Source organism: Antechinus flavipes, chromosome 4 (assembly GCF_016432865.1).
Source record: "Antechinus flavipes isolate AdamAnt ecotype Samford, QLD, Australia chromosome 4, AdamAnt_v2, whole genome shotgun sequence".
Classification (NCBI taxonomy): Eukaryota; Metazoa; Chordata; class Mammalia; order Dasyuromorphia; family Dasyuridae; genus Antechinus; species Antechinus flavipes.
This window is the reverse complement of record NC_067401.1, coordinates 31,328,921-31,344,001: the sequence shown is the minus strand read 5'-3', so window position 1 is coordinate 31,344,001 and position 15,081 is coordinate 31,328,921. Positions and strand designations below refer to the sequence as shown.

Here is a 15,081-nt window from a genome sequence, read left to right as displayed (position 1 = left end):
CTCTAAATGCTTTGAAGTTGCTTTGTTTCCCTCCTCCCCGTTTCTTTCCTTTCCCTTAATGGCCCTGGTTGGCATTTTACCTGATTCTTTCTCCCTGTCTTTACCTCTTCTCCTTTCTTTCCATGTTTTATCCTATTCTTCTGCCTCTTCTCCCTACACCTGCCCTTTTCTTTCTCTTTCGTAAACATCTCCTACCCAAACACAGGAAATCAATAACACACCTGGAGTTTGTGACAGGGACTATCCTTTCCAGCTTTTCAGATAAGTCTTCACCTAATCTATTTTATTGCTGGTTCAATTCATTCACCAAGCATTTATTAAGCACTTCCTAAGTGTAAGGTCCTGGGCACACAAAACCAAATAGTGAATAATGACTGACCTCCAGAAATTTACATTCTATTGGAAGATAAAAAAAATAAAGACAATATCATGAAAGAAGCTAAAGATTCTAAGAGGGAAAGGTGAGGAGGGAGGCAAAAGCCTGGAGATGGGAAATTTGCTATTAAGTTTGGAAAATAGCAAGTAGGCCAGTTTGGAAGGAAACTGATACAAAATAAGATTGGAAGGCTGGGGAGAGCTTTTAATGACAGGCTGAAGAATTTGTGTCTTACTCTAATGGCGATAGGAGGTCCTTGAGGCTGCAATATATAATCAAAAGAATGCTGATCTTGTAGCACTATCTTTAGAGTTCAATTTGACCCGAGCTCAAATCCTAGATTTGTCATTTATCATTTGTGTGACTTTGGGTCACTTAACCTGAATGAATCTGAGTTTCTTTAGCTATAAAATGAGGCAGTTGGAGTAGTTGACCTCTGAGGACTATTTGACCTCTGGAGGTCCCTTTCAACCTTAGTAGGAAGTTATTGCAGGTAGGTGTACAGGGAGGATAACACCAGAGTCAGTCTTGTGCCTTAGGAAGATAACTTTACAAGCTTTGGAGAGGATGGACTGGAGAGGGGAGTACTTGGAGGCAAGAAACTCCATTAAAAGTTTATTGTATTTATAGAGAATAGGTGATGAGGTTGTAAACTAGATTTGAGAGATGTTTTAAAGGCAGATGTAATGTAAAAAGTTTGGTATATAAATACAATAGTAAACTTTTTACATTATATATTTGTCTTATTACTCTGCTTAATCATTTTCTCCTTTGGAGGATGTTATCCCTATATTAGAATTTGACTACAAATATAGGTTAAAATTGTAAAATATTCATATTTGTATCCTCCTGTTGTAACTCAGAGACGTTCTCATAGCAATCTGTTATTTAGTAGCCTTTGTATTATACTTACAAAACTTCCTGACTATAGAAATTGGCTATAAATGGAAAAAGAGGGACAATATCATATATCATAACTGAGGTGAGAGAGGGAAAGGCAGGAAGTGGACCTTTCTTAGGTCTGTTTGATTCAAGACATCTCCCTAATGTTATATCATCTTGCATCATTATATCATAAAGGACTATCTTTCTCTGTAGAATACCCAGAGGAGTACGGGCTGCAAAGTTCCTTCTCTTCAAGTTCAAAACAATAGTAAACTACAATCCCAGGGATTTTTACCTTAAATAGCAAAATTTCACTAACCATAACTTAGGGTTTGAATGTTTTCCTACCACTTATCATTTTATTTATTCTTTACTTATAAATTTAAACTACCCCTATTCTGGGACTTCAAACATAACAGCAAATGCCTGATAATTGACTCATCATGAATATGTTAAAACTACATCTTTAAATTACTCTATACACTTTTATAATAGGCAAGAATTTCAAATGAAATTTTGCTATTATTTATTATTACAGCTTTACAACAAAATATACCTCATTAAATATTTAACAGTTTTCAAAGATCTTTTTTTTAAAAAACCATAACCCTTTAAAAACCCAATTTGGAAGCATTTTACAACTATTATTTTAATCCTTGCATCACTGGAAGGTGGATGTCATTAGTAGTATTTTTTGCTTTACTGGGGCAAAGATAATGTAGCTTATTTAAGATTACACAGTATAAAATATATAATCCCACTTCTGACACTAATTAATGTCAACTGGAGTGAATCTCTATATGGTCAGAGTTGATAACTTTTTATTGACAGAAACCATGCCAGGGTATTTTTTTACAGCATTATCCCGTGCACTCACTTCTGTTCCGATTTTTCCCCTCCCTCTCTCCACCCCCTCCCCCAGATGGCAAGCAGTCCTTTACATGTTGAATAGGTTACAGTATATCCTAGAAACAATATATATGTGCAGAACCGAACAGTTTTCTTGTTGCACAGGGAGAATTGAATTCAGAAGGTAGAAATAACCCGGGAAGAAAAACACAAATGCAAGCAGTTTATATTCATTTCCGAGTGTAACTTTGGGTGTAGCTGAAGCTGTCCATCTTTGATCAATTGAAACTGAATTAACTCTCTTTATCGAAGAGATCCACTTCCATCAGAATACATCCTCAAATAGTATCGCTGTTGAGGTATATAATGATCTCCTGATTCTGCTCATTTCACTTAGCATCAGTTCATCTAAGTCTTGTATGGTCAGAGTTGAACACAACAGGCTAGATATGGTAGAGTGAAGAATAAAAAAGAAGTTTAATTTCAGAGTGAAGAAAATCTTGCCAGCTAGAAGGGCAGTCGGACACTTGTCCTGGGGCCCATCCCTCAGGGAAAGATGAGAGGCAGTATGGGGAGATCTCTACTTACACCAATGGCTACACAGTGAGCATAGCTCTGAAAACGAAGGGTAACAGCTACAATGAAACACATTTGATTCATAGAAGGGCTTCCTGATGGAACACAGAAACAAGTCCAAGATTGTCCAGTACTTGTACAAGCTTAGGGAGCACCTTGTGTTGGTCAATGCAACTAAATGATTATGTGACTTTTGCCAGATGGTGAGATCACCCAGAGGGTGAGCACAAAGATTCTTGTTGGGCTAAGCTCAGCACAACCTGCTTGCTGGTTTCTAGCTTGAGAAAACAGAGTGTCTCCTAATAGTATCTTGACATCCTCAAATAGGGACATTCCCCTACTTTCCTTCACCTATTCCAGGTTCTGAACAGTGGGGATCAGAAAGTACATCATGTTTCTTCGATCTTTCTCATCAGAAGCATCAGGAAAAGATTCTCAGCAATAACCAAGGGGCCCAGGAAGAAATCCTCTTTGTCTTCATCAGACAGGATGGGGACTGAAGGATTTAAAAAAATGGACTAGAAAAATGGGTTTAGGTCCATGGGTCATTAGCTGTGTCTTGGGCTTGGGCAATGGGGGAGCAGGAATTTTCAGGTGCCATTCCAAGAGCTTTGTGAGGCAGCTCACAGGCCAGGCTTGGCATCCCAGCCACAGAGAAGCCCCCATTCAAGAAAGAGAAGCTCTGCTAGAACTAACCTGCCTGCTTGCCTCTCTGTCTGCTTCCTCTTGGAGCTTGTGCAAGCTCCCGGGGAGATCCCTCCTGTCTGAGCTTCCCTCAGCTCCCTGCCCCACACCCAGCTTTCTCCCTGCTTTCCTTTTCTCTTGTTCTCCTCCTTGCCTTCCCAAACCTGTTAATCCAAATGCTGCTCTCTCTCTTTTTTTAAATAGATGAAACCACTTTGATTGACGTGCAGCACAACGTCCCTGTAAGCCAAAAGGGGTAAAACCAAAGTGAGTGAATGAGTAAATGTGAAGTGCCCAGGCGAGAGAAAAACAGAGCAGCCAAAACAATGAAGTTTAAGAGCATTTATTCCTGGCCAGGACTGATTCCCAACACCAAGGCTGGAGGGGTCAGTAATGAGTGGTCTCAGGGCCACATATTTATAGAAAGAAGAGAGACATCACAATATTTCTTGATACATTTGTCACAATAAAGGAATTTCTATTGTAAACAGGAGGCAAAAAGTTATCACTCTAAGGGGTTCATTTACAGACGGCAATAAGCAGAATTTCTTTAAGCTTATCAGGTTGTCAAGGACTCGGGTTTGTTAGGACAGCACATTTGGAGAAATACCATCTGCATTAGGGAGTGAAGAACTAGTAACAAACTTCTAACTATAAAGGTTCAAGATTATGTTTCTCACGGTCCCATTTGGGGTGTTTTCCACTTGACTCCCCCCTTTTCTTGAGACTGTCAGAGACTGGACTCATCAGAGGCCAGGGGAGAGCAAGTGACCATGGCAACAAACAACTTAAAAGCCTGCATCCTCTTCCTGATAAATTGGATTAAACAATCAAATGAGGGGCAGTCAGTAGATCCAGCAGAAATAGGGTAAGGGGGCCTATCCTTGAGGTGACAAGAGAGGTTACCCAGGGGGAGCAATTGCAAAGTGACCAGTACCAGGACATTGATTGGCATTGAGGCTTTTCCTGGTCCTTGATCCACTGTCTAACTGAGGATAGGGACTCTCCTATTACCCCAGAGTTGTAAGCATAGAAACAGCAAGCTGTCCTGAGGGCCAGACGTATCCCTCCTTGCTTAAGGTAGAGAAAATCTAGCCCAGAAGACGATTCTGTGGGACCGCCTCTGTCAAGGAGTTCAGGGAGTTCTCCAGGAAGGATGTGATTTTCCAGGTCCTTCAAATCCTGGTCCATCTGGGAACCCAGAGCCAAGAGCTGCTCTCACCATGGATTAGGGCAGCGGTTCCCACAGTCGGGGAGCCTGCTATTCCCAGCCCCACTAGGAGGGGAACCAGAATAGAAGCAGCCCCCCTCGCCCTATCTAACCGACCAAAATGTCCTTCGGCTCCTTCCTCAGAATACAGAGAGACCTGAGGGAGCCCATACACAAGCAGGCAAAGCTGAGGGGAGTCTTCCAAGGCCAAAGTGAATTCATTGATACAAGGGATTAGTCCCACAGTGCGGGACAAATAGGACCCTGCGGGGGGGCCCGTATTAGAGATTTTACCGTATTTTTGTATAGGGAAATGGCAACAGCTTCCACTTGGAGCTTCTTGTATGGGGAGTGCTCCAGCTCACAGCCTTCTGACTTGATGCACTGTGCTCCACCCTGCATCCCTCCCACAGTTACCATGGGGACGTGGGCAGAGATCCACTTCCATCAGAATACATCCTCAAATAGTATCGCTGTTGAAGTATATAATGATCTCCTGGTTCTGCTCATTCACTTAGCATCAGTTCATGTAAGTCTCATATGGTCAGAGTTGATCCCAACAGGCTAGATATGGGAGAGTGAAGAATAAAAAAGAAGTTTAATTTCAGAGTGAGGAAAATCTTGCCAGCTAGAAGGACACTTGTGCTGGGGCCCATCCCTAGGGGGAAGATGAGAGGCAGTATGGGAAGATCTCAATACTTACACCAATGGCTACACAGTGAGAGTGAAATATTCAGGATGGAGGGGGCCTCTGTCCCACCAGGGGGTGCCTACACCCACAAAGCAGGGGGGGCGGGTCCAGCTTGTGGTGAGGGTGGGGCTGCTTTATCAGCAGGTGTATCCCATCAAGGGCTGACACAAATGTCCCATAGGGAGGCAGCGGTCCTGGGGGAGTGGAGGCTGAGGGGGTGTTGTTGTGGTTTCCCCCTCCAGACCAGAAGTGGTCGTGGCTGGTCCCTGGGGAAAATGAGGGGGGTTAATAACTGCATTAGGGCCTCTGGGGATGTTTTCCCTGGGGAGGGTCCTTCTTTGGGTGGTGAGCAGGGCTCCCAAATCTCTTCCTGCTGCATAAAAGCTGACACCCCGGGTCCTTCCCGAGAGCTGGCATAGGTCCAGATAGAACCAAGGCTGCCTCCACCTCCCCCCAGTAGTTCTCACTAGGTTCCATATCTATGGGAGAATAGCAGCCGGGCTTCCCCAATGGGGCGGGGGAAGCAAGAGGGAGGATCAGGTCATGAAAGGGGATGAGAATGAAAACACCCTCTTCCTGAGTCGGGTCCTGTGTCGGGAGCAGGGCAAGGTCTCACGTGGGAACGATGGATCCAAGCCCTACTGTGGGCCACCTTCACTGCTGAGGGATGGGAGAGGATGGCCTGGTGGGGGCCGGTCCAGCGGGGTTTCAATGCAGAGCCATGAGGAAGTTTCCTGGTCAGGATCCCATCCCCCGGTTGGAGGCGGGGATGGGGGTGGCCGGGCAGAGGCGCCATAGAGAGCCCTGCCCACTGCCCGGGTGTCCTGCAGAGCCTGTAGGGACTAGAAAAGGGATCATTAGTAACATCCTAAGAACCGTCCTGCCCCATGCTGGGAAGGAGCTACCCAGGTCTCGCCAGCTCCCAACCAGGGCTCAGAAATGTGCCCCTCAAATGCCCTCTTCATGCTTCTGCCTGACCCCAACCCTGCGGTCTGTAGGCACAGTGCAGGCGCCCTTTAACTGGAGGCCTGTGCCAGGGACTGAACAACATCAGAAACAAAGGCCGGGCCATTGTCAGACGCGAGGGGGAAGGGGAGTCCGAACCGGGGGAAAATTTCTGTCACAAGTTTCTTGGCTATGACCAAAGCACGTTAGGATTTTACTGGAAAGGCTTCAGGCCAACTTGAGAAAGTGCCAACAAAAAGCAAAAGAAAACCATGTCCTTGAACCCGGGTTTCCATGTCCATGAAATCGACTTCCCCTGTCCCCGAGTGTGAGTCCCCGGGGACACAGGGCAGGCACAGTGGGGGGTGGGCAGGGGTCACCTTGGCACAGTCAGGCATCGCGGGCACCAGTCTCAGTGAGGGATTCCATTCTGGGTGAGAAAAAGCAACACAAAGCCGATCATACAAGGGAGTCCCCCCAAGTGAGTTAGAGAGAGCAGCTCTGAAACAAAGGATAGCTCAAGGCTTTTGGAAGAATCACACGTCCTTCTGCAGGGCTCCCCTAGCCCTGGCCATCAGCTGGGCCAGCAGGATCTTGAGGCCTGTAGGAGGGTCGGTTGCCAATAGGTTTCATTGAACTCTTCCTTATCTGGAGTTGTCACATGTACAAGTAACTAGCCCTAAGTTATATCAGTCCTCATGAACAGCAGGGGTGTTTGCAAACAGGGGAACTGAGGCAGAACAATTCAGGGAAACTGCGGGAGGGCCATTAAGGGAACTGAGGCACAAGAGGTCAAATCATTGAATAACCTTCCCCTAGATACCTGGAAGGTCTCAGAACCATAATGCTGACCCTTCCTATTTGAGGCAATAAACCAAAAGAGAAGTAGAAAAATGCAAGGACTTATGTGGCAAGGGCAAGTCTCTCCCTGACAACCCCAAAGGCTCCCTGGTGCCGCATGACAGATGGAGCACCATCCCTGCCAGAGAATCCAGTTTGAGATGGAGAGGTCACTGTGAGTTAGGTGGTCTGCAGTCATTTGTGCATGACTCGCCTCTGCTTATATAGGGAGCAGCAGGGCTGGAGACAGTCGTGCTGCCCATTCAGAGGGTACCCTGCCCCAGGGGAGAAGGGTGAGGCCTGGAGGAGCTCCACCTGTCCCCACCCAGGATACAGATCTCTGAGCAGAGCTATCAGAGCATGCACAGTTAGACCATCAAGGCAGGCAAACTCCGGACTTTAGATGCCTAAAACGTCCTTTGAGAAGGCTGAGAGACCAGTTCAGAACCTGGGGTTACAGGACTGGAAACTGCCAAGGCCAATCAGGTGCCTGATTTCTGGTTGTTTCAAAAAAAAAAAAATCTACACACTGAGTCTGCCAGAGCAACTCCAGCAGAATAAGGGGTTCCAAAGTTAAAGCATAACCAGCAGGCACATCCCAGTAGGTTTAAGCATGGAGTTAAAATGAAAAAGGACTGCTTAAAGGACTTCCAATTCAATCTGAACTAGTGAGATAGGGGGTGGGTAGAAGTACCTAGGGCAAAGTGAACAGGAAACTAGGGGTTCCCATTCTTCCTTTTTCCTCAATTTCCTATCTCTTCTTCCCTCCCTTTTTCTCTCAGGCAAATGGAATCATCAAAAAAAAAAAAAAAAGGCAAATAAATTGTCAAATAACCATCCCACATATAAATCCCAAGAGTGAAGTCCTATACATATCACAGGAGGGTTTCCCAAAAATCATTCAAACATAACAGCAGGAGTTACACAATTTTACCAATTTCCATCCCAATCTCAACACACAGTAATAAATGACCCATTCAGGGTTAAACAGTTATTCGTCAACCATTTTCCAATTTCCATATCAGTCTATCAGGAGCAGGAGGCGAACCATCTCATCCAAAAATGGCTTCATGCTGATCAGGGGCAAAGACCGTCTGAGATAGAAAGACTGGCCCACAAGGACTGGTGCAAGATGTGGGGGAGGCCAGAATAGACCGGCCAGCAGCTGTCCATGGAAAGAGACATGCTTGTCTCACAGGACAGCCAAACGGCTATCAGCTGTAGTCCCAATAAAAACAGCAGTTAGGTTTCACAGACTACTGTTAACTGTCCTCTCATCATTTAGAAACCTTTAAAAGCTTGAATATCTTCGAACACAAATGTCTAGTATCAGATAGATAGTCAGGCTAAACACTCATTTGCCTAAGTATTTAGGATACAATGATTACATATAACTAGACTGGAAACAGCAAGGTATGACACAATTGAATTGCATTAACAAATTCTACTGATCACTGGCTCCTATTAGGCACAGGAGGAGGAAAAAAATGCAGAAATGTGAGTATAACATAATTTAAAAACTGATCCTTCAGCACATAAATGACACAGGATAAAGTAGCCTTAACCCAGTTATACTCCAGATAATTATCCACTAACCATCAGAGGGTGGAGCTTAAAAATTAAAAACTCCCTATAAATATTAATTACAAGCCCAACAAATTTTGCTTCCAATAACAAATTCCATTGAGCATAGTTTCAGATAGATCCCAAACAGATATTTACCATGATCTTATATTGATAACAGAAAGAAATTTGTCCCCGCAAGTTCGCAACTCATCTTTCAAATCTAAGTAGGCAGTGTCATAAGTCGAACATTATACAAATCATTTTGCTTTAAAATACCTAATACAGTGAAAAACTCCAAATTACATATTGCCCATAACAGAAGCATTTTCAAAAGGACAAAGAAAAAAACTATTATGTTCAAAAGTCCTTAAATGATGGGCATACAATCAATTAAAACTTATATAGAACATCCTATACAGAATATCCTAATACTACATTAAAGATTCTTTAAAACATCAATTAAACTTTAAAAAATAACTTTACCACATTATAGATCACATTTATAGACCACATAGATCACATATATTCCTTAACCAAGGAAATCATTATGTATCCAAAAAACCCAAAAAACAAAAAAGCAAAAACAAATGTAGGCTGTCTCTTTAAAATCACAGTTGCTCCTGTCAGCCAGCTTTGACTTGACAAAAAAGGCTGGAACACATTTAGTAGGGGGGAGGTGAGGAGGGGTGGAGGGGGAAGGGAAGGAAGGTTACCTAAACCTGAACAAAACATTCCTTGCTGTTCCCACTCAAGCTTCCCCACACAGAAATCCTTCCATTAAAACCCTTCCTTTTTCTCTTCCTACTTAATTCTTCTTTTTCCCTCAGCTACATACTATAAACACATTTTAACTACCTTTATACTAGATGCTCGATTGCTAAAATAGCAGAAGCAGCGTGGGGCAGGGTGTGAGTTGAATCTTTATCTTTGAAGACAAAAGATCCTCTCCCGTTTCTCTTACCCCCACTTTTCCTCTTCTCGTTCCTCACTCCTAAAACCCTTCAAACTTACAACTGTTCCTACAATCTTTCATAAATCACTATCATTCTCCTTTCCTTTTTCCTTCCAAAGTTTTAAGATTCACAATACAATAAATAGTTAATAACTCTAAAACCTACATGTCCAGCAAACATAACCCATAATGTTAAATTACCCTGTGTTTCAGAAGCAAACCAAATAGTGTTTTTTTCCTTCCTTCTGCCTGAGTGTTTCAAGGCCACTAGCAGAAATTTCTTTTTCCCAGGTGGCATTAAGCAGGTAAGGTTTTATGGCATTGCTCCTCTCTAGCAGGCTTTGGTGGGGAATAGAAATAAAGTGAAGAACTTACAGGAATGTATGAATTCTTTTTCTATATATTTTATTATTTCTGAGTTTCCCCTATGATCTGTATAATATGTGCAGGCTCATATTTACTTGAGCCTTGGCCAGATAGAAACATATTTACTTAACCTGAGCTGATGACATTTATTGGTATTTGACATTTATAGACATTTAGTCTATTAGCTGGACCACTATCTGCTTGATTAAGCCTGAAGGCCTGACTTTGTTTCCTAGAAATCAGGAGATTTCAGGGAAACAGAAACCTTCCATTTCAATCTCCCCAAATAGTAACAACCAATTAGATGCCTCCCCCTTTCCTTCACAATGTTCTCTTACTTGTGATGTAATTTCTTGTATAAAGCTATGTATGTTTACTACTTCTTTAGCTTTCCTACCGCGAGCTTTCTCTTTCTTATCTCGTGATGGGAGGGCATATCCTCCAGAGGTTTTCTATAAACAACTTTTCTGCCTTCTACTGAATGATCTCTGAGTAATCATTTTGGGTAAGAGTCTTCTACATCCTTGATAATTGGGGGTTCGTCCAAGATGGGATCTTTGGGGGAGATGGCTATGTGCACCCGGAACAGGGACAGGCACCCACGGAATAATTTTCTCCATGGTCTCTGGCTTTGAGTGGGCAGCCTCCCTTCCATCTTAGACAACAACATGAGGCATTCAGTGGAACGCAGAATTAAAGATTGAAAGAAGTAGAGTCCTGATGGCTGGCATTTGCAGCCTGAAAAGAAACATATATTCTCGAGTTAAAGCTCTTGGGAAGTCTGGGGGTGTTTTGGCTGGGTCGAGGGAGACCCTGATGGATTAGCCCTCTTAAATTTATTTTTGGTATGGACTGCTCTTGACCCCAATGATAAAGGACTTTTCCTAAGTAGGCTCTCGGGTGGCTGTGGGGGTGTGAGGGTAATATAGGGCCTCCGCCAACACCTGGATTGGGTCCAGGGTGGTATAGAAGCCGTCCAAAAATTTGTATAAGGACATTAGCTAGGGAATTCAAGACTGGAATGAACTTCCCAGATATAAAAGGGAAGAAAACTGGAAGGATGTATAGCCCAGAACTATTTGGTTATATCAGACTTAAATCTGTATGTAAAAGGTGAAAATAGAGTTTTGTGAATGTCTGTGTGTATGTCTGCTTTGCCTTGCCTTTGTTCTGTGTTAAAAGTTAGAAAGCTCATAAGAGATAAGAATTAAGCTTCTGTGTTACAGGTTGAGAAAAATATCAGGCTGAATTGTGGGAATTGGAATTCATTCAGAGTAGTAATTCTTTCAGAGTGGTTCATAATGTATTGGTCGTAGAATTTGGGAACTAGTTTTAGGCTTCTCAAGAAAAGAAAATCCTTATACACTTCAACAACAATACTGTATGAGGACGTATTTTGATGGAAGTGGATTTCTTTGACAAAGAGACCTAACTCTGTTTCAATTGATTAATGATAGACAGAAGCAGCTACACCCAAAGAAAGAACACTGGGAAATGAATGTAAACTATTGGCATTTTTGTTTTTCTTCCCAGGTTATTTTTACCTTCTGAATCCAATTCTCCCTGTGCAACAAGAGAACTGTTTGGTTCTGCAAACATATATTGTAGGATATACCGCAACATATTTAACATATATAGGACTGCTTGACATCTAGGGGAGGGGGTGGAGGGAGGGAGGGGAAAAATCAGAACAGAAGCAAGTGCAAGGGATAATGTTGTAAAAACATTATCCTGGCATGGGTTCTGTCAATAAAAAGTTATTGTAAAAAAAGAAAAAGAAAAAAGAAAAGAAAAGAAAATCTTTTTTCTCTTTCTCTTCCTCTATCTCTGGCAGTGGCTTTACAGGAAGAGGGAAAGAAGGAACAAAATAAAAACATAGATTGAAAGTTTGGAAAGTTTTGAGAAAATAGAAGAACAGTGGCTATCACTCCTGTAGACAAGGAGCTTGTTATCAGGACTCAGCCAGAGAAAAGAATTCTCAAGGTAAAGCAAGGATTGGTGCTTAACTCTTTCCTGGTTGCTAAAGAAAAGAAGTTTGAATGAAATATCTAGATACATTTTAGGAAATTTCATAAACTGAAGTACTGGTTAATTTTAAAATAACTTTAAATTGGTGTATGTGTTAAGATTTGAAATAAGAAACTGCAGATATTGGAAGGGAGGAATAAAAATAGAGTAAAAGAGGTAAATAGTTGAACACAGGGGTGTTCTGACCTGTTCGACCTGTGGGAAAACTAGGCATACTTATAAAAAGAAAAAAAAATTTTCCAGGAAAAGAGAGAAAAATCATTAGTAAGTTTGCTTTCATGGAATTAGAGAACAGAAAGTTTAAGAAGACTAAACTGGGTAATTGTCTGCAATACTTGATTAAGGGTTTTGGGAACTTACCATATTTTAAAGAGGTACTATAATTTTGAAACTGAAATAAAATTGAAATTGGGGGAAATAATTTTACTGTTGCCTTGCACATGTTAGATTTATTCTGAGTGTAAAACCTTAAGAATTTTTTGAATATTGTGGCCTTTACTTTTTTTTTTAATTTTTATTTAATAAATACTTTATATTGACAGAATCCATGCCAGGGTAATTTTTTTTACAACATTATCCCTTGCACTTGTTTCTGTTCTGATTTTTTTCCCCTCCCTCCCTCCCTCCACCCCCTCCCCTAGATGGCAAGTAGTCCTTTATATGTTGGATATGTTGCAGTATATCCTAGATACAGTATATGTTTGCAGAACCGAACAGTTCTCTTGTTGCACATGGAGAATTGGATTCAGAAGGTATAAATAACCCGGGAAGAAAAACAAAAATGCAGATAGTTCACATTCGTTTCCCAGTGTTCTTTCTTTGGGTGTAGCTGCTTTTGTCCGTCATTTATCAATTGAAACTCAGTTAGGTCTCCTTGTCAAAGAAATCCACTTCCATCAAAATATGTCCTCATACAATATCGTTGTCGAAGTGTATAATGATCTCCTGGTTCTGCTCATTTCACTTAGCATCAGTTCATGTAAGTCTCGCCAGTCCTCTCTGTATTCATCCTGCTGGTCATTTCTTACAGAACATTAATATTCCATAACATTCATATACCACAATTTACCCAGCCATTCTCCAATTGATGGGCATCCATTCATTTTCCAGTTTCTAGCCACTACAAATAGGGCAGCTACAAACATTTTGGCACATACAGGTCCCTTTCCCTTCTTTAGTATTTCTTTGGGATAGAAGCCCAATAGAAACACTGCTGGATCAAAGGGTATGCACATTTTGATAATTTTTTGGGCATAATTCCAGATTGCTCTCCAGAATGGTTGGATTCGTTCACAACTCCACCAACAATGCATTAGTGTCCACTTTTCCCGCATCCCCTCCAACATTCATCATTAGTTTTTCCTGTCATCTTAGCCAATCTGACAGGTGTGTAGTGGTATCTCAGAGTTGTCTTAATTTGCATTTTTCTGATCAATAATGATTTGGAACACTCTTTCATATGAGTGGTAATAGTTTCAATTTCATCCTCTGAAAATTGTCTGTTCATATCCTTTGACCATTTATCAATTGGAGAATGGCTTGATTTCTTATAAATTTGAGTCAGTTCTCTATATATTTTGGAAATGAGGCCTTTATCAGAACCTTTAACTGTGAAGATATTTTCCCAGTTTGTTGCTTCCCTTCTAATCTTGTTTGCATTAGTCTTGTTTGTACAAAGGCTTTTTAATTTGATGTCATCAAAATTTTCTATTTTGTGATCAGTAATGGTCTCTAGTTCATCTTTGGTCACAAATTTCTTTCTCCTCCACAAGTCTGAGAGATAAACTATTCTATGTTCCTCTAATTTATTTATAATCTCGTTCTTTATGCCTAGGTCATGGACCCATTTTGATCTTATCTTGGTATATGGTGTTAAGTGTGGGTCCATGCCTAATTTCTGCCATACTAATTTCCAATTATCCCAGCAGTTTTTATCAAATAATGAATTCTTTTCCCAGAAGTTAGGGGCTTTGGGTTTGTCAAACACTAGATTGCTATAGTTGACTATTCTGTCTTGTGAACCTAACCTTTTCCAGTGATCCACTAATCTATTTCTTAGCCAATACCAAATGGTTTTGGTGACTACTGCTTTATAATATAATTTAAGATCAGGTACAGCTAGGCCACCTTCATTTGATTTTTTTTTCATTAATTCCCTTGAGATTCTCGACTATTTATTGTTCCATATGAATTTTGTTGTTATTTTTTCTAGGTCAATAAAATATTTTCTTGGAAGTCTGATTGGTATAGCACTAAATAAACAGATTAGTTTAGGGAGTACTGTCATCTTTATTATATTTGCTCGACCTATCCAAGAGCACTTAATATTTTTCCAATTATTTATGTCTGACTTTATTTGTATGGAGACTTTTTTATAATTTTGCTCACGGGGGACTTCCGGTTAAGATGGCGGAGAGGAGGCAAACAGCTGCATAAGCTCCACGCTTTCTCTCACTATCCACTTCATTACAAGCCTCTGAATTAATGCTTGACTGAAAAAAAACCCACAAATAGTTACCAAGAGAAGCCATCCTTGAGATTCGCCAAGAAAGGTTTGTCTTTACTGGAGGGCTGGGATGGTTTTAGATCAGGCGCAGGCGGCGGACAGTGGCAGTGAGAGCACGGGAGCAGACTGGAGAGGGGGTGGGGAGTAATCGCAGCCGTCTCTGTGGGGAGAGCTTCGCTACAGGTTTGGATACTTTGCTCCGGCAGCAAGTCAGCAGCCCAGCAGAGAAGCTAAAAACACCGGGGCTGAAAAATACAACCCCAAACAGCTGGAGTCTCTCGGGACCTGGCCGCCCCCCGCTCCCCCCCCCTCACAGTGACTCAGCACGCTCTGGGATCTCAGAGCCCAGACGCAACACAGTCCTGCTAGTGCCTCACTGCTGCCCCCTGCAATCTGTAGAGGAAGTTCGATAACATACCCAGCCCCTCCCCCAAAGAAAGACTCCAGTTTTTTCTGTTTTTCTTTGCTAGTTTGTCTCTGATTATTAGACAGAATGAGCAAGAAGCTGAAGAGGACTTTAACCCTTGACAGCTTCTATACAGATAGAGAGCAGACTCTAAATCCTGAGGAGACTAAAAACAGACTGTCTCCAGGTGAATCCCCAAAG

General features: G+C 41.9%; 1 protein-coding gene and 1 long non-coding RNA gene across 2 annotated transcripts in view; one reads left to right on the top strand and one right to left on the bottom strand.

Moving 5' to 3' along the window:
- LOC127558947 (galectin-9-like) overlaps positions 1–15,081 on the top strand; it is a 121,275-nt gene that overhangs the window by 18,385 nt on the left and 87,809 nt on the right. The gene's annotated exons all lie outside the window — the stretch shown is intronic.
- Positions 1–15,081, bottom strand: part of LOC127558949 (uncharacterized) — a 136,041-nt gene that overhangs the window by 43,939 nt on the left and 77,021 nt on the right. Inside the window, exon 2 of the long non-coding RNA XR_007953040.1 lies at positions 742–3,382. This is a non-coding gene — a long non-coding RNA (uncharacterized LOC127558949). The remainder of the gene's footprint in view (positions 1–741; positions 3,383–15,081) is intronic.